We start from the raw sequence: 22,793 nt of genomic DNA, 5'->3' as shown, positions 1-22,793 counted from the left end.
GTTCACGCTATTCCGACGCTAATAAATATTATACATTTGAGCTAACAAAATGTCATCAAAAAGAACAATGACAGCCACAGAGGTTTTAGCCATGCTTAGAATGCTTGACGATGAGGAGTCTGATGGAGGAGCAGATATGGATAGGTTCCATGATTCAGGTCAAATGATTGTGAAATAATGATTATGTTAAAACACAACCAACACCATCAGATCACCTTTTCTGTTTGTTCATCTGGCTGTTATAACTGAAATACAACAGCCAAACAAAAATCTAAAGTCAATGATTTAAGAGTCAAGAGCCCAACTAAAGCAAACACTAATCTCCATAATGGTAACATACCAATTACGGTTTTCTCCTTCAGTGATATGGCTTGTTAACATCAGGTATCTTCAATGTTGGCAATAAAAAAAAGTGTTCTTAATTCATCTTTGACGTCAGTCTGTTATTCCGATATTTTTTGTTTAAGAAAATGTGTAAATTTTACTCATTTTAAATGGTTAACTTTTAAGGAATTAATTTGGTTAATTATTACTCAATTCTAATTTGTTAAATTTAATGAATAATATTGCTTGTAATCTGTTGTCTCAATTTTATTGATTAGATTTAGCATATTCATTCATATTCATTTTTACAGTGTGGACAGTTCATCCGGCACTGAGAGTGATTCAGATAATGAATTCATTCCCCGTCGAAAAAAGAGCCGGCTGGACATCTCCGATCCTGGAACTGACCTTGTTCCATCGGATAATATTCCAGGTATATTTCTCTTCGCTATCTTTTTTTATACTTTGTGAGGCAGACTAGCTCAATAATAGTTGTAACGTAACTTCAAAGTAAAGTTATCCATCTCTAACTACCTAATGTAGGCTATAGCTTTACCGATCGGATCGGTTATCATATTAATTTTCCCCTCACACACCCACCACTGTTACCAACGCAAACACGCAACTTTTCTGATGACCGATCCAGTCATTCACATTTTTACGTCAGGCACACACCTCCACCGGCACACACACCTTTTCTTTATTATTATTCTATTGCTATTAGTATTTGTCAGGCTATTAGAAATCATATGGGCTAATTAGTCCTATCAAGATTATGATTTTATGAACTAAAAAATAATTAGTCTGTTCTGTTCTTTTTTTTTCTTTATCTTTTTTTTTTCTGGCAATAGTGCAAAATCCTGATCTATCAAATGTGCCTTCTGTGCCAAGACAACGCAGTCCACCACGAGATGACGAGCCTGGCCCAATAAACCCACTTTCAGCCCAAAGGCATGAAACGGCGAGAGACGGCACAGTGTGGACCTATGTAAAGTTGGGTGAAGACAGAGGAAGGCGACAATGCCAAAATGTAATAACAGAAGCGGCAGGCCCTTACAGCCTTTTTGTGTTTGGTGGATGATGGCATGCTGAAACACATCAGGGACTGCACTGTGGCTGAGGCCCATCGAGTCAAGGAGGACAACCTATGGGACATGACAGTTGAAGAGCTAAAAGCCTTCATTAGTTTAATTTACATTCGTGGTGCGCAAGGTGAAAAAGGGATGGATTTGGCGACTTTTTGGTCAGCCGAGTGGGGCTGCGCTTTTTTCAAGGAGACCATGTCCCGAAACAAGTTTCAGGAAATAATGCGATTCCTTCATTACGACAGAAGGGAAACCCGACGCACACGCCTGCGAGACAAGTTTGCCCTTATGAGTGATATTTGGGATAAATTTGTCCAAAACTGCATCGCCTGCTACAAGCCTGGTGCCGACATCACTGTGGATGAGCAGCTATTCCCTACAAAATCAAGGTGCAGTTTCATACAGTATATTGCAAACAAACCGGACAAATTCGGAATCAAATTCTGGATTGCTGCGAATGTGGACACCAAATATATGGTAAACGTTGCGCCTTATCTGGGCAAAGACGAGACGAGAAGGCCAGGTCAACGACTTGCAGACAGTGTGGTGCTGAAAATGGTCGAGCCATACCTGGGGAAGGGAAGAAACGTCACTACCGACATTTTTTTACTTCTTTTGAATGGGCAAAGGCACTTCAGGCCAAGAAAACCAGCTTGGTTGACATGGTAAACAAGAGGGCTCCCCCCGTGCATAAAGGCGCAAATGCCGCTGTTCAGCACAGAGGTGTTGAAAAGTGGCGATGCAACACTGACCGTATATCAGAAAAAAAAAAAAAAGAATGTCTGCATCCTCAGCACTGTCCACACAGCTGTTGGCATCACAAGTGGCCAGAAAAGAAAGCCAGAGACGTTAACATACTACAACAAGACCAAGGTAGGAGTAGACCTTGTAGATCAAATGGCTAGAAAATATTCAGTAAAAGCACCCTCCCGTAGATGGCCAGTAGCTGTTTTCTATAACATCATCGACCTGGCTGCAATCAACGCACACATATTGTTCAAGAAGTGCACAAATGAGCAAGTTTCACGGAGGGACTTTATCATGCGACTGGCGAGCGAACTTCGCTCCGACCACATGGGATCAAAAACCTCACAACTGGTAGTGCGAGAGCCAGGACCCGGGCAGGAGCAGCAGCAGATGGAGAAAAGGCGGCAGTGCCAAGTAAGGAGGTACTGCAAACAAAATAAAACCAAAGAGACATGTGCCAAATGTCGTCAAGTGGTGTATGGGAGCTATACACGAAAGGCGGTGTTTACCTTTGTGGACTGTGCATAAACGTCAGTGAATATTGAGGGGTGTTTGCACCGTTCAAATGAGCTTTGGGGAAAACTTTTCAACCTGATTTTGTTCGTTAAGTTTTTTTTTTGTTTTTTTTTTGTTTACTGAAACTAATAGTTCTAAAGCAGTTTACTTTTTTGGCTAATGTTCATTTTTTCTTAACCTGTTTTTGTGTACTGTATTGTGCTGCATACTGTCCATGAAAGTTTTTTACAGTGTATTCAAATGTAGGTAGTGTTTTTGTTATTGTATGTATGTTATAAGTTATTGTATCATAAGATTTGTTTTTATTGTACAAAGAAAATAAGAAAATATTTATCAATTAGGCTGGAAAATAAATGTTCACATTCATTTGAATTTAAATGTTGTGTCCTGATCTTTATTATTACCTATCGTAATATTGTAAATCCATTTAGTTTTAGATTTATTATTGATTATTGAACTTATTTACAAACAGGGCTGTACTAAACAGCTTTGACGTTTCCTAACTTTTTGCATGTCTATTCATGTGGTAAGTGCGGTGAAAAAAACATTTTTTGACGCAAAACTTTCCTCACATAGAGAGGCAGCACGTGTCGGGACAATCTTTCTTTCGTGTTTGTTTTAAGCGGTTTTAATGGCGATGACGTCATAACATGACGACAGGAATTAAATGTTTCATCGTGTGGCAGAGTAGTGCGGGAGCGGCAGCTCTATTCTATATGACATTGGGCGTAACAACAATTTATACCCACGCTCAATTCAGTTTATTATTTCCGACTACGCCACTTGGGGAATTTCGCCCCAAGAATTTAATATGACATCTAAGCTAAGGCACGCACAGATCCTAACCACAGTTGGAGTGAGAGACATAGGTGATTGAAAACATATATATTTTATTAATTGTTAAAAGACAGTTCTTTTTCTATAAAAGGCGTTGACCAGCAATCACTCTCTTCAATTCACTAGGTTCTAGAGTGGGCGACAGGGAAACCTGGGCATACCCAAGGGCAGTCTCGAGGTATCACATCTATGAAGAATACTCTATTCAGTGCACACACACCAGCACAGCACACACTCCACGACTCAGGTCAGAAAAGACCACGACACACAGTTAGGACCCTACCACCTAATTGCCCCCTCATCTGCCCCCGGATGCCCATGCCCTGCCAACTAACAACAGAAAAAAAAGGACATTAAAGAGCAGTGTTATACAAAAAAAAAAAAAAAATCACATATTCACAATTAATCAATACAATTCAACCACAAAAAAATATATATATAAATTCACTAATACAATAATTTTCAAAAATACTCGGTCTCGACTAGTTAAAGAAATAAACCAAAAAAAAGAAACAAACTCAAAACATATCACAAATACAGAGTCATCCCTCGCTGAAAACCGTTCACTTGAAATGGCTCATTGAATGGCTCACTTAGAACGATTCACTTGAAATGGCTCACTTGAATGGCCCGCTTAGGACGGTTCACTTGAAATGGTTCACCTGAACGGTTCACTTGAACGGCCACTCGAGACGACTCACTCGCAACAAAACAACACACACAAAACAGAACCCAAACAGAACAGCAGTTGATGAGGCACAGTGCAAACAAAGTCGTGAAACACAGGGCAGATAATACTCATTCAGAAGGTAGGTATCGTCCTTGTCGCATGCAACCAAGCACGCTGTCCCAGAATACCATCCCCAGACTATGCGATAGATGGAGGCGAATGTCTCCGACATGCTCGTTGGCATGAAGCACCGATAAATCGTACACTGTCTCAAATGTCCACATTCAACCCTCCAACCAAGCCCATAGACCCGCCAACAGCACCGACAGTGGATAAACAGCTTCGGCAAATTTTACGAGCAACACGTTACGCTGAACCCAGCAGAAAGCAGCAGGGCGCATAGATGATGTCACGACCCCGGATAATGACGCATGCCAAGGAACTAGTAGCTCATGCTCTTATACGCACCGGAACCCTGGCCATTGGTCGAACCTAAAACAAGTGGGAGGGGTGCTAACCCATCCTGCCACAATCGGAAAACTTAAAGAGAAAGTTCAAAGGTAGTTGTGGCATGACGAAAATGACGTTTCGTACGGCAATATGAACGTCAAAGTTTGAGCGGTCAGAATGACCGCAATTGTCGTTCTAGTAGTTATGGAATTCCGGTAGTTCTAGTGTTAAAAGATTTTCTAAATTTGGCTTCAACGAATGAACTACAAAGCATGAAACGGGTAGCTATGCTGCAAAAAAGTAAGACATTATGGATTGTTGTTTGAATTCCACATATCTTAACAGTAGGCTTCAAAGAGATTGTGGAAGTCCTTTCTGCTTTTGCCTCCGATGTGTATGCTAAAATGTCACGTAAACTTTAGCGCCTACAAAATTAAACTACGCAAAACCATTTTAGAGGAGAAGCGCAGCAGAATGGAATGCCGATTGAGTTTCTATAAACCCTTAAGACTATATTTTCAGGGATCATTTCTATAGTTCCTTGCTTGAAAATGTGTACCGTGTACCGTGTACCGTGTACCGTAAGTGCTTGTCTCCCAAGCTGTGAAGAAAAGTCATGATGCTTGTTTCTGAGCATGAATTGGGCGCAGAGCAGTGGCTTTGGTTGTGAGCTCTGTCGTTAATGAGTGTTCTGTATTGCTTTTTGCAATATGGACGAAAGGAGTATGTTCTGAGTGGTGTTTGGTATTTAAGTCTCATTTTGGAATTGTTTTGTTTTTGCATCTGTAGGTCCTATGCAGAACACTTTGTTGAAATGCAGAACTGTGTGTTGTCTAACACAGCAGTTGCAAAAAGTGGGTTTTAGAGTAAAGAGAGCTTTGGATATGTCCCCAGTTCGAGGTCAGCCATCGCAATTTTTTTAAGAATGCAATCAACGTCAAGTTTCTGAAATGCCTAAGTTAGCAATTGTTGGTAGGTTTTTGACTTTTTCGTTGGACGTCAGCTCTGTGTCGTTGATGAAGTCTCTGTGTTGCTGTTGTCGATGTTGAAGAAAGGGGTATGATCTGAGCGTTGTTTGACATTTGTGCCTTTTGAGAAAGTGGATTTTTTAAAAAGCTTTTCTGTAATGCTTTGTGGCAGTTCAATATTGGAAAGAGGAGCCCAGGACCAATGGAAAAGCTCACGGCTAGGAAAAGACATCGATCATGAACATTTCCACCTACTCACACTCCAAACTTGGAACCACCCACAGCTGTAGGCATTGATGGCCTAATGGAGGTCACCATAAAACTGAGAACTCTGCTACACTCAAGGTTAGATGGTTTGAAGGACAGAATCCTTCAGTATGAGGTGCTGACGCACATGTTGGCCAAGAGAGAAACCAGCTGAAGAGTAAGAAGACAGAGTTAGACTTGCAAAATCTTCTGTAATGATGTTGGCTTGCTTAAGTTCTGTCTTCCCCTTTTAAGGTGGCCTAGCGTTGTAACAGATGTGTGGAAAAAAACCCGGTATGTTGATACCACAGCCCGGGAGGAACCTAAGTACCAGTTTAAATTCCTAAGTTCTTGGCTAAATAAAAGATCATTTCTGTTAACCCGGCTCCCGTCTCTCTTGTGGTTGTGTTTTGTGGCAGCTTAAACCTCTCCTCGTCTTGGGGCCCGTGTCACAGCATCCTTTGTATAAAGCAAACGTTGTCTCATCCATGATACAATACCACATCACTGCAAAAACTTGAAATGTTTCCAGCGATGTGGTATTGCATCTCGGATAAGACCGCAGATATGAAGATCAGGTGTTATTGAAAAAACGGGCCTGACACGGGTTCATTTCACATTTCGATGTCAGTCATAGCATGTTTTCTAAGTGCTCAAATGACGTCAGGTTTCTGAAATGTCTACATAAATAATTGTTAATGTGTGTGTTACTGAAATGGACTTTTTCTTTTTCTGCGCATGCGCGTGTTTGTGTTTGGAGCTCCGTCGAATTGATTCATTAATCCCTGATTTTCTTCTTTACCACTCATTTATAAACAAGCACTTTCTATTTTTATATCATGTGAACTTATCCTCGACACTATATAAAAAACAATCGGATTGCTTTGATATCGCTACTTAGATCCAACTTTCCGAATCTCGGCTACTAGCCTTTAGCCCGCTAGCATTTCACGCGTGGCCTTGCGCCTATCGACCCTCTCATTTTACACCCGTTTCACTGAAAGGATACGGGTTATATCCATCATTTCAGTCCTAAATTAGTAGTGATATTGGTACTATCACTACTAATTTACTGTTCATCTGTTATAATGGCGAACATATCGTATGTGTGTCTAACGTTACCTCTGAGTGCAGGTGAGGACACATTCGAGCTGTTTTCGCTACGATTGGAGCTGGAGTCGGTGGAGAAGCAGATCCGTGTTCTGCTGGTGAAGCAAGCCGAGCTGCGAGATCGACGATCAGCGCTTGAAACATCACGCGCCGATGCTCACACCATGGACCCTGGGTGATCCCACATCGGAAGACACGAGCCAGGACCAGACCAAGGACCCCTCCCGCCTTCCCGGTCTTCGAGATCTCCACCCGGAACCGCTTCTCCCCTCTTCGCGAGTCGGAACGTGACGCCGCCGTGATCATCGGCACTTCCATGGTCCGTCATGTCCGTGCTACCTCAGGTAAGCGTAAGGTGCGCACTCACTGCTTTCCTGGTGCTCGTGTTCTTGATGTCGCTGCACAGATTCCCGAGATCCTGAATGGTGACGAGCGCGTCGGAGCTGTGGTGCTACACGCGGGAACGAACGACATCAGGCTGCGGCAGACGGAGGTTCTGAAGAAGGACTACAGAAGCCTGATCGAGACGGTTCGCAGCACATCGCCTGAAGCAACGATCATCGTGTCTGGACCGCTTCCCACGTCCCGACTAGGACAAGAAAGGTTCAGTAGATTATTTGCTCTAAATGAATGGTTAATGTCATGGTGTAATGAACAGAAACTGCTCTTTGTAAATAATTGGAATCTGTTCTGGGAGCGACCTAGGCTCTACCGTGCTGATGGCCTGCACCCCAGCAGAATCGGAGCGGCTGTTCTGTCGGACAACATCTCCAAGACGTTACACACCATATGACTAGTAAGTCAAAGTCCAAATCACAGTCTTTGCTGTCCCAACCTAATTGATATAAGTAGTGTTGAACATTATATAGAAACTGTGTCTATTCCTTGCTTAGTGAGGCCAAACAATAAATCTAGTGTAGGATCTAGCAAAAATCTTATTGTAATTAAACCAGAAAATCTAAATATCAGTGAACAAAAACAATTTCTAAAGCTAGGTCTTCTAAACATCAGATCGCTCACACCTAAGGCGGTCATTGTAAATGAAATGGTCACAGATAATAGTTTCGATGTACTTTGCCTTACTGAAACCTGACTTAAACCAAATGATTATTTCGGTCTAAATGAGTCTACTCTACCAGGATACTGTTATAAGCATGAGCCCCGTCTGATCGGTCGTGGCGGCGGTGTTGCAACAATCTATAGAGATATTCTTAATGTTACTCAGAAAACAGGTCACAGGTTGAATTCGTTTGAAGTACTTGTGCTAAATGTTACGCCCTTAGATGTAAGAAACAAATCCATATTATCTCTAGCCTTGGCTACCCTATATAGACCTCCAGGGCCCTATGCTGACTTCCTAAAAGAGTTTGCATACTTTCTCTCAGATCTATTGGTCAATGTCGATAAAGCAATAATTGTTGGAGACTTTAACATACACGTAGATAATAAAAATGATGCGTTAGGGGCTGCGTTTACAGATTTATTAAACTCCTTTAGGGTCACGCAAAACGTCAGTGGTCCCACTCATCGTCTAAATCATACACTAGATTTAATTATATCATATGGAACCAATCCAACTGATATAAATATTATACCGCAAAGTGACGATCTCACTGATCGTTACATGGTATCTTGCGTAATACGTACTGCTGAAATTTGTAATGTTGCGCCACGTTATCGACCAGGCAGAACAATCCTTCCAACCACTATAGATAGATTCTCAAATAGCTTACCTGATCTATCTCAGCTGCTCAGTGCACCCAAACAAACAGATGAACTAGAGGAAATGACTAGCAGTTTGAGCACAATGTTCTCTATGACACTAGATATTGTTGCACCAATTAGATTAAAAAAGGTTAGAGAGAAAACTAAAGCACCATGGTACAACAATGCTACGCATGCAATCAAGAGAGAAACTCGTAACTTAGAGCGTAAATGGAAACAAACTAATTTAGAGGTCTTTAGAATCACGTGGAAAGACAGTATGTCACGTTATAAAAAGGCTCTAAAAGCAGCCAGGGCTGAGCATCTCCGCAAACTAATAGAAAATAACCAAAATAATCCAAGGTTTTTATTCAACACCGTGGCTAGACTAACAAATAAACACACATCACCAGAGCAAAATATTCCGTTACAATATAGTAGTAATGATTTTATGTATTACTTCAATAAGAAAATAGAAAGCATCCGAAACACAATTGTAAATATACAATCCTCTATGATGTCTTATGATTCAGCCTCAATTATGGCCCCTCTAGAACAACTACACCGCCTTACAAATATAGGACAGGAAGAGCTAAATAAACTTATCATTGCATCTAAACCAACAACATGTTTATTAGATCCAATACCCACTAAACTACTGAAAGAAGTGTTACCTTGTAGTGGAAGAGCCTCTTCTTAACATTATTAACTCATCTTTATTTTTAGGTCATGTTCCAAAAATATTCAAGCTGGCAGTAATAAAACCTCTCATTAAGAAACCGCAATTAGATCCAAATAACTTAGCAAATTACAGACCCATCTCAAATCTTCCATTTATGTCTAAAATACTAGAAAAAGTTGTGTCCGCTCAATTGTGTTCTTTCTTGCAAGAAAATGATATCTATGAAAAATTCCAGTCGGTATTCAGACCGCATCATAGCACAGAAACTGCGCTAGTTAAAATTACAAATGATTTACTTTTAGCTTCTGACCAAGGCTGTATCTCAATACTAGTTCTACTCGATCTTAGCGCTGCGTTCGACACTATAGATCATAAAATACTCTTGGATCGACTACAAAACTACACTGGTGTTCAGGGACAGGCATTAAGCTGGTTTAGATCGTACTTATCAGACCGTTACCATTTTGTCTGTTTAAATGGGGAAAAATCAAAGATTACGTCAGTAGACTATGGAGTGCCGCAAGGATCGGTGTTAGGCCCTCTGCTATTCTCAATATACATGCTGCCACTTGGTAATATAATAAGAAAACATGGAATTAATTTCCACTGTTATGCTGATGACACTCAATTATATATCTCATCACGACCAGATGAAAACACTAACTTATCTAAATTGACAGAGTGTCTAAATGATATAAAATGCTGGATGACGTGTAATTTCCTGCTATTAAATTCAGATAAAACGGAGGTACTACTTATTGGTCCAAAAAACTACCCACAAAATCCCTTACAATACAACTTTAATTTAGAAGGATGTCCTGTTACTTTATCCACTACAGTAAAAGACCTGGGTGTTATACTAGACCGGAACTTGACTTTCGAAAATCATATTTCATATATTACAAGAACAGCCTTTTTCCACCTTAGAAACATTGCTAAGCTACGTAACATGCTATCTGTTTCTGATGCAGAAAAGTTAGTTCATGCATTCATGACCTCGAGACTAGATTACTGTAATGCTTTATTAGCTGGTTGTCCTGCATCATCAATAAACAAGCTACAGTTAGTGCAAAATGCAGCCGCTAGACTTCCTACTAGATCAAGAAAATATGATCATATAACACCTATTTTATCATCTCTACACTGGTTACCTATTAAGTTACGTATCAATTACAAAGTATTCCTACTGACCCATAAAGCCCTAAATGGTTTAGCTCCTGTGTATTTAACAGACCTTCTATCGCCATACAATCCATCGCGCTCTTTAAGATCACTAAATTCGAGGCTTCTGGTCATTCCTAGGATATCTAAGTCCACTAAAGGAGGGAGGGCGTTCTCACATTTAGCTCCTAAACTCTGGAATAGCCTTCCTGATATTGTTCGAGACTCAGACTCGCTGTCCCAGTTTAAAACTAGATTAAAGACGCATCTCTTTAACCAAGCATTCACTTAATGCTTAACCTTTAATACTACTGCTGAATCAGTTCGAATGCATTAACATTATGAAAATCAGCTATGCTAATTATTTCCCATCTGCCTTTCTGCTGTTATCTCGGGACGCTAGTCCCGAGGTAAATAGCGTTCGTCAGCTCCAGTTTGTATCCAGCCTCTCACGGAGACTTCAGATGCCCCAACGCCTGTGAAGAGACGACTCGACGCCTGTGAAGAGACGACTCAAAGCCGGCGATATGTTATGCCATAAATTACTACTTGATTAACTAACTGTATTTTCTATGTACATTTCCGAAATGCACTTTCTGTAAAGCTGCTTTGAGACAATGTGTATTGTGAAAAGCGCTACACAAATAAATTTGAATTGAATTGAATTGAATTGTGTGACTTCTGTAGCGACTGACCGAATCCTGTTTTCCTTTCACTACTGAACAAATATGAACACATATATGTTTAATTCACAAAACCTTGAATCATGTGAAATGGTGCCCCAATGTCTGCCAGCAGGTCATTGATTAACCATTAATGACGCATTGAGCAATCAAGAAACAGGTCCCCATTGTTCTCGAAAACCCTCACATGGTGCACACCACAGATGGACAGTATACCTAAGGATACACACACACACACACACACACACACCACACATACCCGCACACAAACGTCCTTTGTGTGCAACTTAGGATAGGAATGTCCTTAATGTATATAACACAGATTTGTATCTGACCTTCCTGTATGCATGCATATCTAATTAGTTTTGTCTTTTTCTATAGATGTAATTGGAGACTGGTCTGTAACTTCAAATCTTAAGTGTATTTCTAAAGAAAGATTACCTAACAGGATCATCTTCTGTAACTCTCCCTCTTGCTAGGTCATAAAACTTTATGACCCCCAAAAGGAATTCCAAGGGAATCACAGCTCCCACTTGAATTCTGATCAAGAAAGAGGAATAGACTCTGCAATTATATATTTTCTATAAGTATAACCACTTAAGAAATGTATAAACATGAATTTGATCTTTCCTAGGTCATGGTAGCCAGTATTATGGCTTTATAGTCATGTGAGTGAACATTAAATGTGTGTAATTCTGCATATGAATGTAACTTCATGTTTCTTCTACTCTTTCCGGCCATTCTTGGTGCCTGTTTGACCGTCTTGTTTTGACTAAACAAGTCATACATAGGATATTACAGTAAAATGTATTGTTCTGTGTGTACAATCTTTCTGGCTAGAAATGACAAAATGTTATACCATCATAAATTATCCTGACAAGACAAAGAAGAACTTTTCCCGCTGAGATGCTCTAAGATGATTGGTTCACATACGCGAAGCAGGCGTGAACCCCTCCTCTCTATAAGAGACTGACACAGAAGTTTCTCAGAGAGCACTTTCCCTGTGAGAGGTTTCCGGTCCCATGGCTCCTTAGGGAGCTTTACACCGCGTTTCTTTTCTTTTTCTTTCTTTACTAAGTTTTATTTTCATTTTTCGCCTCTCCCTCCCGAGGGAGATGAATTCTGAACTATTTCCTTGGTAACTTCACGTTCGGTTTAATTTTATAAACACAGGAAATTTAATATTCACGGCCAGAAAATTAATATTTATTGGAGTTTATAAGAAGTGATAACTTTTATTGGGAAGTTGATGAGTTAATCTTACGGCCGTTTGCTGGACAAACAGATTGTTCGATAACTAAATTAATTCCATTTAAGGTTATCTCATATAATTGATCTGTAATAAGACTATTGATATATTAATGACGAACCATAACCCATTATGGTGATCATTCATATATACAATCGATCTATTTTCAGCTTCGAGAATTTAACTGTAATGTGCAATATATTAATCATTCATGATTAATTATTAAATTCCCTATATATAATTTGAGCTAATTTAATGTAAGACTCATTGTCGCTACACTTCTATTAAAAGATTTTCTAAATTTAGCTTCAACGAATGAACTACAAAGCATGAAACAGATAGCTATGCTGCAAAAAAGTATGACATTATGGATTGTTGTTTGTATTCCACATATCTTAACAGTGGGCTTCAAAGAGATTGTGGAAGTCCTTTCTGCTTTTGGCTCCGATGTGTGCGCTAAAATGTCACGTAAACTTTAGCGCCTACAAAATTCAACTACGGAAAACCATTTTAGAGGAGAAGCGCAGCAGAATGGAATGCCGATTGAGTTTCTATAAACCGATAAGACTATATTTTCAGGGATCATTTCTATAGTTCTTTGCTTGGAAATGTGTTTTGAAAGTGCTTGTCTCCCAACCCACGATGAAGAGTCATGATGCTCCTTTCTGAGCATGAATTGGGCGCAGAGCAGTGACTTTGGTTGTGAGCTCTGTGTTGTTGATGAGCGGTTTTTATTGCTTTTTGCAATATTGAAGAAAGGAGTATGTTCCGAGTGGTGTTTGGTATTTAAGTCTCATTTTGGAATTGTTTTGTTTTTGCATCTGTAGGTCCTATGCAGCAAACTTTGTTGCAATGCAGAACTGTGTGTTGTCTATGACAGCAGTTGCAAAAAGTGGGTTTTAGAGTAAAGAGAGCTTTGGATATGTCCCCAGTTCGAGGTCAGCCATCGCAAGTTTTTTAAGAATGCAATCAACGTCAAGTTTCTGAAATGCCTAAGTTAGCAATTGTTGGTAGGTTTTTGAGTTTTTCGTTGGACGTCAGCTCTGTGTCGTTGATGAAGTTTCTGTGTTGCTGTTGTCGATGTTGAAGAAAGTGGTATGATCTGAGCGTTGTTTGACATTTGTGCCTTTTGAGAAAGTGGATTGTTTTAGAAGCTTTTCTGGAACGCTTTGTGGCAGTTCAATATTGGAAAGAGGAGCCCAGGACCAATGGAAAAGCTCACGGCTAGGAAAAGACATCAATCATGAACATTTCCACCTACTCAAGGGGTGGTGATGGCGCAGTGGATAAGACACATGCCTTTGGTGTGAGAGACCCGGGTTCGAATCCACTGTGAGACACCAATGTGTCCCTGAGCAAGACACTTAAACCCTAGTTGCTCCAGAGGCGTGCAACCTCTGACATATATAGCAATTGTAAGTCGCTTTGGATAAAAGCGTCAGCTAAATGAATAAATGTAAATGTACTCACACTCCAAACTTGGAACCACCCTGTAGGCAATGATGGCCTAATGGAGGTCACCATAAAATTGAGAACTCTGCTACACTCAAGGTTAGATGGTTTGAAGGACAGAATTCTTCAGTATGAGGTGCTGAAGCACACATTGGCCAAGAGAGAAACCAGCTGAAGATTAAGAAGACAGAGTTAGACTTGCAAAATCTTCTTTAATGATGTTGCCTTTCTTCAGTTCTGTCTTCCCCTTTTAAAGTGGCCTAGCGTGGTAACAGATGTGTGGAACAAAGCTTGGTTTGTTCATACCACAGCCCGGGAAGAACCTAAGTACCAGTTTAAATTCCTAAGTTCTTGGCTAAATATAAGATCATTTCTGTTAACCCGGCTCCCATCTCTCTTGTGGTTGTGTTTTGCGGCAGTTTAAACCTCTCTCGTCTTGGGGCCCGAATCACATTATCCTTTGTATAAAGCATACGTTGTCTCATCCAAGATACAATACAATATCAATGCAAAAACTTGAAATGTTTCCAGCGATGTGGTATTGCATCTCGGATAAGACAGCAGATATGAAAATCAGGTGTTATTGAAAAAACGGGCCTGACACGGGTTCATTTCACATTTCGATGTCAGTCATAGCATGTTTTCTAAGTGCTCAAATTACGTCAGGTTTCTGAAATGTCTACATAAAGAATTGTTAATGTGTGTGTGACTTCTATTAAAAGATTTTCTAAATTTAGCTTCAACGAATGAACTACAAAGCATGAAACGGGTAGCTATGCTGCAAAAAAGTATGAAATTATGGATTGTTGTTTGTATTCCACATATCTTAACAGTCGGCTTCAAAGAGATTGTGGAAGTCCTTTCTGCTTTTGGCTCCGATGTGTGCGCTAAAATTTCACGTAAACTTTAGCGCCTACAAAATTCAACTACGGAAAACCATTTTAGAGGAGAAGCGCAGCAGAATGGAATGCCGATTGAGTTTCTATAAACCGATAAGACTATATTTTCAGGAATCATTTCTATAGTTCTTTGCATGGAAATGTGTTTCGAAAGTGCTTGTCTCCCAACCCACGATGAAGAGTCATGATGCTCCTTTCTGAACATGAATTGGGCGCAGAGCAGTGACTTTGGTTGTGAGCTCTGTGTCGTTGATGAGCGTTCTTTATTGCTTTTTGCAATATTGAAGAAAGGAGTATGTTCTGAGTGGTGTTTGGTATTTAAGTCTCATTTTGTAATTGTTTTGTTTTTGCATCTGTAGGTCCTATGTAGCAAACTTTGTTGAAATGCAGAACTGTGTGTTGTCTATGACAGCATTTGCAAAAAGTGGGTTTTAGAGTAAAGAGTGCTTTGGATACGTGCCCAATTCAAGGTCAGCCATTGCAAGTTTTCTAAGAATGCAATCAATGTCAAGTTTCTGAAGTGCATAAGTTAGCAATTGTTGGTAGGTTTTTTAGTTTTTCGTTGGACGTCAGCTCTGTGTCGTTGATGAAGTTTCTGTGTTGCTGTTGTCGAAGTTGAAGAAAGGGGTATGATCTGAGCGTTGTTTGACATTTGTGCCTTTTGAGAAAGTGGATTGTTTTAGAAGCTTTTCTGGAACGCTTTGTGGCAGTCCAATATTGGAAAGAGGAGCCCAGGACCAATGGAGAAGCTCACGGCTAGGGAAAGAAATCAATCATGAACATTTCCACCTACTCACACTCCAAACCTGGAACCACCCACAGCTGTAGGCAATGATGGCCTAATGGAGGTCATCATAAAATTGAGAACTCTGCTACACTCAAGGTTAGATGGTTCGAAGGACAGAATTCTTCAGTATGAGGTGCTGAAGCACACGTTGGCCAAGAGAGAAACCAGCTGAAGGGAAAGAAGAGTTAAATGTCTACATAAAGAATTGTTAATGTGTGTGTGACTTCTATTAAAAGATTTTCTAAATTTAGCTTCAACGAATGAACTACAAAGCAGGAAACGGGTAGCTATGCTGAAAAAAGTATGACATTATGGATTGTTGTTTGTATTGCACATATCTTAACAGTAGGCTTCAAATAGATTGTGGAAGTCCTTTCTGCTTTTGGCCTCGATGTGTCCGCTAAAATGTCACGTAAACTTTAGCGCCTGCAAAATTCAACTACGCAAAACGATACTCGGTTACTAACGTAACCTCGGTTCTCTCTAGAGAGGGAACGAGTATTGCAAGGCAAGGCAAGGCAAGGCAAGGCAAGGCAAGTTTATTTATATAGCACATTTCATACACAATGGTAATTCAAAGTGCTTTACATAGAAGAAATTAAAATAATCAAAAGAAATCAGAATAATTAAAACAGTTTAGAATAAAAGATAAAATACAGAAATCAGAATAATTAAAACATAAAATAAAATACAGTGCAAACAGTCGGACGAACAGTGGCACAGTGCTCATTCAGTAAATGCACAGCTAAACAGATGTGTTTTGAGTCTGGATTTGAATGTGACTACTGTAGGAGCACATCTGATCTCTTCTGGAAGCTGGTTCCAGCTGCGGCTGGCATAGTAGCTAAAAGCAGACTCGCCATGCTTAGAGTGAACCCTTGGTATTTCTAGCCGATGTGATCCTAATGATCTGAGTGATCTGTTGGGTTTATATTCACTGAGCATATCTGCAATGTATTGAGGTCCTAGGCCATTGAATGATTTATATACCAGTAATAATACTTTAAAATCAATCCTAAATGTAACTGGCAGCCAGTGTAAAGACCTGAGGACTGGTGTGATGTGTTCATATTTTCTGGTTCTGCTCAGAATCCTAGCAGCAGCGTTCTGTATGAGCTGCAACTGTCTTATGGTCTTTTTGGGAAGGCCAGTGAGAAGTCCATTACAATAATCCACCCTACTGGTGATGAAAGCATGCACAAGTTTTTCTAAGTCTTGACTGGAAACAAAGCATCTAATTCTTGCAATATTTTTCAGGTGATAATATGCTGATTTAGTTATTGCTTTGACATGACTACTGAAACTAAGGTCTGACTCCAGAGACACACCCAGATTCCTGACTTGATTTGATTGCGTGACCTGACCTGACTTGATTGCGTAAGTTTAGCTTACGCTACGGGAAAGATTAATCTTCTCGAGATACTGAAGCCAAAAAATTATCCTTAATTTTGTATACCTTGTCAACGCAGTGCAGCAGCTAGCAGACCTAGAGCAGGCCATCTCGCGTGCTCATTGGCTGCCCTGCGGGCAACTGCTGCAGCCTACCAGTGAGCCCGGCGTGACGTCACGCCCAATGAAGGGCGCCCGCGCCTTTATAGCGTCACAGCCCGCCAGATAGGCGTGGCTTAGCGTATAAAATAGGGGCTGTAGGCTGAATTCTCCGGTTTTTCGACGACTGATGTGAAGTCGCTCGTGGCGCAAGCACGGCCGGTTACGCAATACTCGTTCCCTCTCTAGAGACAACCGAGGTTACGTTAGTAACCGAGTATTGTTCTCTTACGAGAGGTTCTCTCGTATTGCGTAAGTTTAGAAGAAGAAGAAGAAGAAATTTTATGTATATAGCGCCTTTCCAAAGCTCAAGGTCGCTTTACATGGTACCTTTATAATACATTTAACACTGCCGCACAACTTTACAATCAAAAAGGACACATATAATCACATTTAGGCGAAGTACATGTTAAACAGATATGTTTTTAACTGTGTCTTGAAAGCAGTCACTGATGAGATATTTCGAAGTGAAAGGGGCAGTGAATTCCATAATGTTGGCGCATTAACACTGAATGACCTTCCATCTACTGTAGATAATCGAAAACGAGGGATGGACAGTAAACCAAGTTCAGTTGATCTGAGAGAGCGTGCAGGACGGTAGGTGAAAAGTAGATCAGACAAATATGGGGGTGCAAGACCATTTAATGCCTTATATGTTAAAAGCAATACCTTAAAGTGGATACGTGATGAAACAGGTAACCAGTGAAGGTCATGAAGCACCGGAGTAATGTGAGCAGAATGCCTGGTGGAGGTGAGAACTCTTGCTGCTGAGTTTTGGACGTACTGCAATCTTGCAATACGTTTTTTGGGAAGGCCAAGAAATAAAGCATTGCAATAATCCAGACGTGATGTGATTGATGCATGAATTAAGAGTTCGGCGTCAGCTAAAGTGAGAGATGGTCTTAGACGAGCAATATTTCGAAGATGAAAGAAAGAGTTTTTAACAATGGAAGAAATATGAGAGCCAAAAGACAGAGTTGAGTCAAATAAGACACCGAGGTTGCGAGTCAGTGATGAAGGCTTTATATGGAAACCATCAATATAGAAGGACTGGTCCATCCTTTTGACTGAAACTGGAGAACCAATCACTAATATCTCAGTTTTATTATCATTTAATTTGAGGAAGTTAAGGGACATCCAATGCTTTATGTCCCTGATGCATGCAGTGAGTGAGTCAGGCAGGGATGGTCTATCGGAGCTGGTGGTGAGGTAAATTTGAATGTCATCTGCATAGCAATGGAATTGTAGTCCATGCCTGCGTATGATGCTACCAAGTGGGTGTATGTAGATGATAAACAAGAGTGGACCAAGAACCGAACCTTGAGGAACGCCCCGTGTAAGTAAATTGGTGGCAGAATTATGACCTTGTATGGTGATATAATACATTCTGTCAGTGATATAGGAAATAAGCCAGGAAAGAGCGGGACCAGTGATACCAATATCAGAAAGCCGAGAAATAAGCAATTCATGGCAGACTGTGTCAAAAGCGGCGCTTAGATCAAGGAGCATCAAGATGTTTATTAACCCTGAATCCATCGATGAGAGAATGTCGTTAACCACACGCAGAAGAGCAGTTTCAGTGCTGTGAGATGGGCGAAAACCCGACTGAAAAGGTTCAAAAAGACCATTCATATCCAAATAAGAGCGTAATTGAGAAGCAACAACCTTTTCAAGGATTTTGCTTAAGAATGTTAGGTTTGATATCGGTCTGTAATTGTCCATGTTTAGGTGATCAAGGCCAGGTTTTTTAAGAATGGGAGTCACTGCAGCAGTTTTTAATTCCGCTGGGACAATGGCACGGGCTAAACTACAGTTTATCATGTGAGTTATGAATGGTGCGACCTCGAGGACGCACTTCTTAAGTAGAACAGTAGGTGTAGGATCGAGCCGGCAGGATGTAGAATTTGACTTCACAATTAGGTCACTTATGGCAACAGGAGTAGTCAGAGTAAAAGTAGAGAGAGGGTTTGACAAGTGGGCTGGTCCAGTTATCATTAAGTTTGAGTCGCTTGTATGCTTGTTTTTGGTGATGGAAGAAGTGATAGACATCAATTTGTCTGAAAAGAATTTAGAGAAGCTATTTACAAGCTCCACAGAGCCTGACATAACATGTTGTGGTGGATTTGTTAGTTTGTTAACCATAGCAAAGAGTGATTTGGGTTTCCACGAGGAATTTCTAATAGTGGAGGAGAAATAAGTGGATCTTGCATTGTTAAGGACGGTCCGGTAGTTGAGCAGGTGTTCTTTAAAAGCTAAAGAGTGCACAATGAGTCCAGTTTTCCTGTATAGTCTTTCTAGACGGCGACCCTCAGTTTTCATCATCCGAAGTTCAGGAGTGAACCAGGGTGAGGCACGAGTAGATGGAACCAGTCTAGTTTTAACAGGGGCATGCATATCAAGTATTTGAGACAGAGCATTATTGTAAGTACAGCAGATTTCTGATGGATGGTTAGACAGTAGACATTCTGATAAAGTAGAAGCCCTTATAGAAGCAGAAAAAGAAGTTGACTTAACAGAGTTAATTTTACGATAGGTCAGCATTTTCTTCTGAGGAGACATAGATATTGGAAAACAACAACTGAAATTTATAAGTTTGTGGTCTGAAAGTGCAAAATCAGAGCCGTTAACAAGAATATTATTCAAGACAGATGTACATATGAGATCCAGTATGTGGCCTCTGGAGTGAGTGGCAAAAGTTACATTTTGAATCAAGTTGAAACAGTCCAATACTGACATCAACTCTTTGCATTGTGCAGTGTTTTCATGTATGTTAAAATCACCAAGCAAAATAACAGATGAATGACAAGCACAGACAAGAGTAAGTATCCTTCGAGAAGAACGTCGGGCATTGAGCGTTGTCTTTTGACGCAAACAGGTCGACTTCCGCTCTGCCGAATATGCGCCACCGTTTCTGGACCGTTTGGGGGTGCAGGGACCATTCCCCTGGGGGAACATTGTCCCTGGACAGTTTGTCTGGGCCGTCGTTCAAATGGCCAGGCACATGCGCCGCCCTCAGCGAGCGCAGGTTCATCTGTGACCAAATAAGGAGGCGTTCCGTCAGATTGCAGAGATTTCTGGATCTGACCCCGCCCTGACGGTTTACATAGGATACCACAAGATGTGTTGTCCGAGCGGACAAGAACATGCTGGTCCTGTATGAACGGGAGGAAGCACTTCAGCGCGTTCTCGACCGCTATCATTTCCAGACAGTTTATGTGAAAACCCTTCTCCTGGTCTGACCACTGGCCAAAGGCCGGTCTGCTCTCGAACAGCGCGCCCCAACCCGAGTTGGACGCGTCTGTCGAGATGACCTTCCGATAAGAGATGGTTCCCATCATTACTCCCTGCTGGTACCAGTCGGCCACTAACCAGGGCTGCAGAGCTGTTATGCAGGTCTGAGTCACTCTGATTTTCTGGCCGCCAGACACCCAGGCTCTGCGAGGCGTGCGAGCGTTCAACCAGCGTTGGAGCGGGCGCATGCGCAGTAGGCCCAGCTGGAGCACCGCTGCAGCTGATGCCATACAGCCCAACATCCTTTGAAATGTTTTCAAAGGGAGAAAGCTGCCCTTCTGGAAAGATGCGGCTAGGTGGCGAACACGGCGCGCGCGCTGTGTCGATAAACGAGCTGTCATGGTCACCGAGTCCAGTTCTATTCCTAAAAAGGAAATTGACTGGCTGGGCAGTAATGAGCTCTTGGTCCAGTTGACCGTGAGACCCAAGCTTTCCAGATGACTGAGAAGCACTGTTCTGTGAGATAGTAGTTCTGTCTCTGACTGTGCCAATATCAGCCAATCGTCCAGATAGTTCATTATGCGCAGCCCCTGACTTCTCAGGGGGGCGAGCGCCGCGTCCATGCACTTTGTAAATGTACGGGGTGCCAGGGACAGGCCGAACGGCAGGACGGTGTATTGATATGCCTGACCGTCGAAGGTGAATCTCAAAAATTGCCTGTGACGGGGTACTATCTGAATCTGAAAATAGGCATCCTTCAGATCTAGAGAAATAAACCAGTCCCTCGGGCGAACGTGCGCGAGGATTTTCCTGGTCGTAAGCATTTTGAACGGTCTTTTTGCAAGCACTTTGTTCAAATATCTCAGATCTAGAATAGGTCTGAAGGGCTCCGTCCTTCTTGGGTACGAGAAAATATCGGCTGTAAATACCTGACTCGGTCAGAGAAGGCGGTACCTTTTCTATAGCCCCTTTGCACAGCAGCTTTGCTATTTCTGCGTGAAGTAGGTGTGCTACTTCCGCATTCACTATCGTCGCGGTCCGGGCTTGAAAGCGCGGGGGACGGCGAATGAATTGAAGTGTATAGCCCTGCTTTATTGTGCTCAACACCCATTCTGAGATCCCTGGGATAGTTTCCCACGCAGCTATGTGAGCCGCTAGGGGGCGAATGGCCTCCGGGTTCAGACCGCCGCCATTTGCGGGCTTGTGAAACTGAACCGGAGCCGAGAGCGTGGCGCGCGCGCTCTCGGTTCTGGGCAATGGCCGCTCGCTGACAGCCGAAACCGGCTGACTTATGTGAGATGTCCCGATCATAAGGGATGGGGAACATACTTTTACCACACTTTGACGCGCGAGCAGCGCTCTGGGCGGAAGAGCTCTCTGTAAGCGTGAGCGCGCGCACGCGGGCACGAGACTTACAACTGTCTCTGACGCCTCGATCATAATAGATGGGGAGCGCTTTATTAACGCCCTGTGTTTTGTGATAACACTTAAACGCGCAGGCGGGGCCCGGGGGGAGGTTTGTGTTAGCAAGCGTGAGCGCTCTCTGGCGGGCACGAGACTTACGTTCACAACCTGCTTCTTTGATCGTGTAACAGAGCGGGCAGATAGTGGGCACAGACCTGTGGACACATTTCTTACATTCAACACTCGAGCGGCTTTTCTGCGCTTTATGAGAGTGTGCTCTGTGAGTGACACGGGATTTGGGGTGCTTATGTGTAGGGGTGAACACTGGGGCGTGGGCACATTCACTACACTTAAAACACTGACGGCGTGAGCCGGACCAGACATTATACTCTTTTTGAGATTTCTCTGGGTGAAAACGGCGTTTGTGTGCAGGCGAGAGGGTGAATAAACCGGCTCGTTGGCTGCTAGTTGAACCACTGCAGTAGCCTGTTCGAAGGGGACTGACAGGGAAATGAACTTTGACGGCGGTCCGGCCGCAGCGGGACACATGCGTCTTTTCTCTCTCGCTGTTAGGAGGGCTTCGCGTGCTCGGACTTCAGCGTGATTCTTTGCCGAGGCCCTCTGGGGGGCGGCGGTCTGTGACGGCTGTCTGAGCGCGATCTAGGGCGGCCGCCCTGACGTCGCTGCGAGGGCTGAGGCTGAGGCTGTGCTGGACGCTGGGTGCTGGTTCGCACAGGAGGCTGGCTTTGTCTCTCGCGAGAGCGGCCTGTGGCAGAACTCGAGCGTCGCGGCCGGAAGAGGTTCATGGCCTGCGTGGTCTTTTGTACCACAGAGAAGCGGTCAACAATCCCGTTCACTGCTGGGCCGAAAAGACCAGTAGGGGAAAGGGGCGCGTTCAGAAAGGTGGCTCGCTCAGTTTCCCTCATATCCGCAAGCGTTAACCAGAGGTGCCTCTCCGTCACGGTCAACGCGGCCATGGCTCGTCCGATGGCTTGGGCTGCGGCTTTGGTGGCGCGGAGAGAGAGATCCGTCGCGCTTCT

General features: G+C 42.3%; 2 non-coding genes and 1 pseudogene across 2 annotated transcripts; all 3 read left to right on the top strand.

Annotated features, from left to right (window-relative positions):
• Positions 1 to 5,135: 5,135 nt before the first annotated feature.
• LOC143730013 (small nucleolar RNA U3) lies at positions 5,136 to 5,368 on the top strand (annotated as a pseudogene).
• Positions 5,369 to 12,995: 7,627 nt separating this feature from the next.
• Positions 12,996 to 13,209, top strand: LOC143729944 (small nucleolar RNA U3). The gene has a single exon (XR_013200193.1). It is a non-coding gene; the product is annotated as a small nucleolar RNA U3 (small nucleolar RNA).
• Positions 13,210 to 14,878: 1,669 nt separating this feature from the next.
• On the top strand, positions 14,879 to 15,092 carry LOC143729908 (small nucleolar RNA U3). The gene has a single exon (XR_013200160.1). It is a non-coding gene; the product is annotated as a small nucleolar RNA U3 (small nucleolar RNA).
• Positions 15,093 to 22,793: the final 7,701 nt, after the last annotated feature.

Source organism: Siphateles boraxobius, unplaced genomic scaffold (assembly GCF_051911475.1).
Source record: "Siphateles boraxobius isolate OS27281-9 unplaced genomic scaffold, OSU_SipBor_1 8, whole genome shotgun sequence".
Classification (NCBI taxonomy): domain Eukaryota; kingdom Metazoa; phylum Chordata; class Actinopteri; order Cypriniformes; family Leuciscidae; genus Siphateles; species Siphateles boraxobius.
The sequence above is the reverse complement of the archived record's forward strand: the minus strand, read 5'-3'. Positions and strand labels throughout refer to the sequence as shown.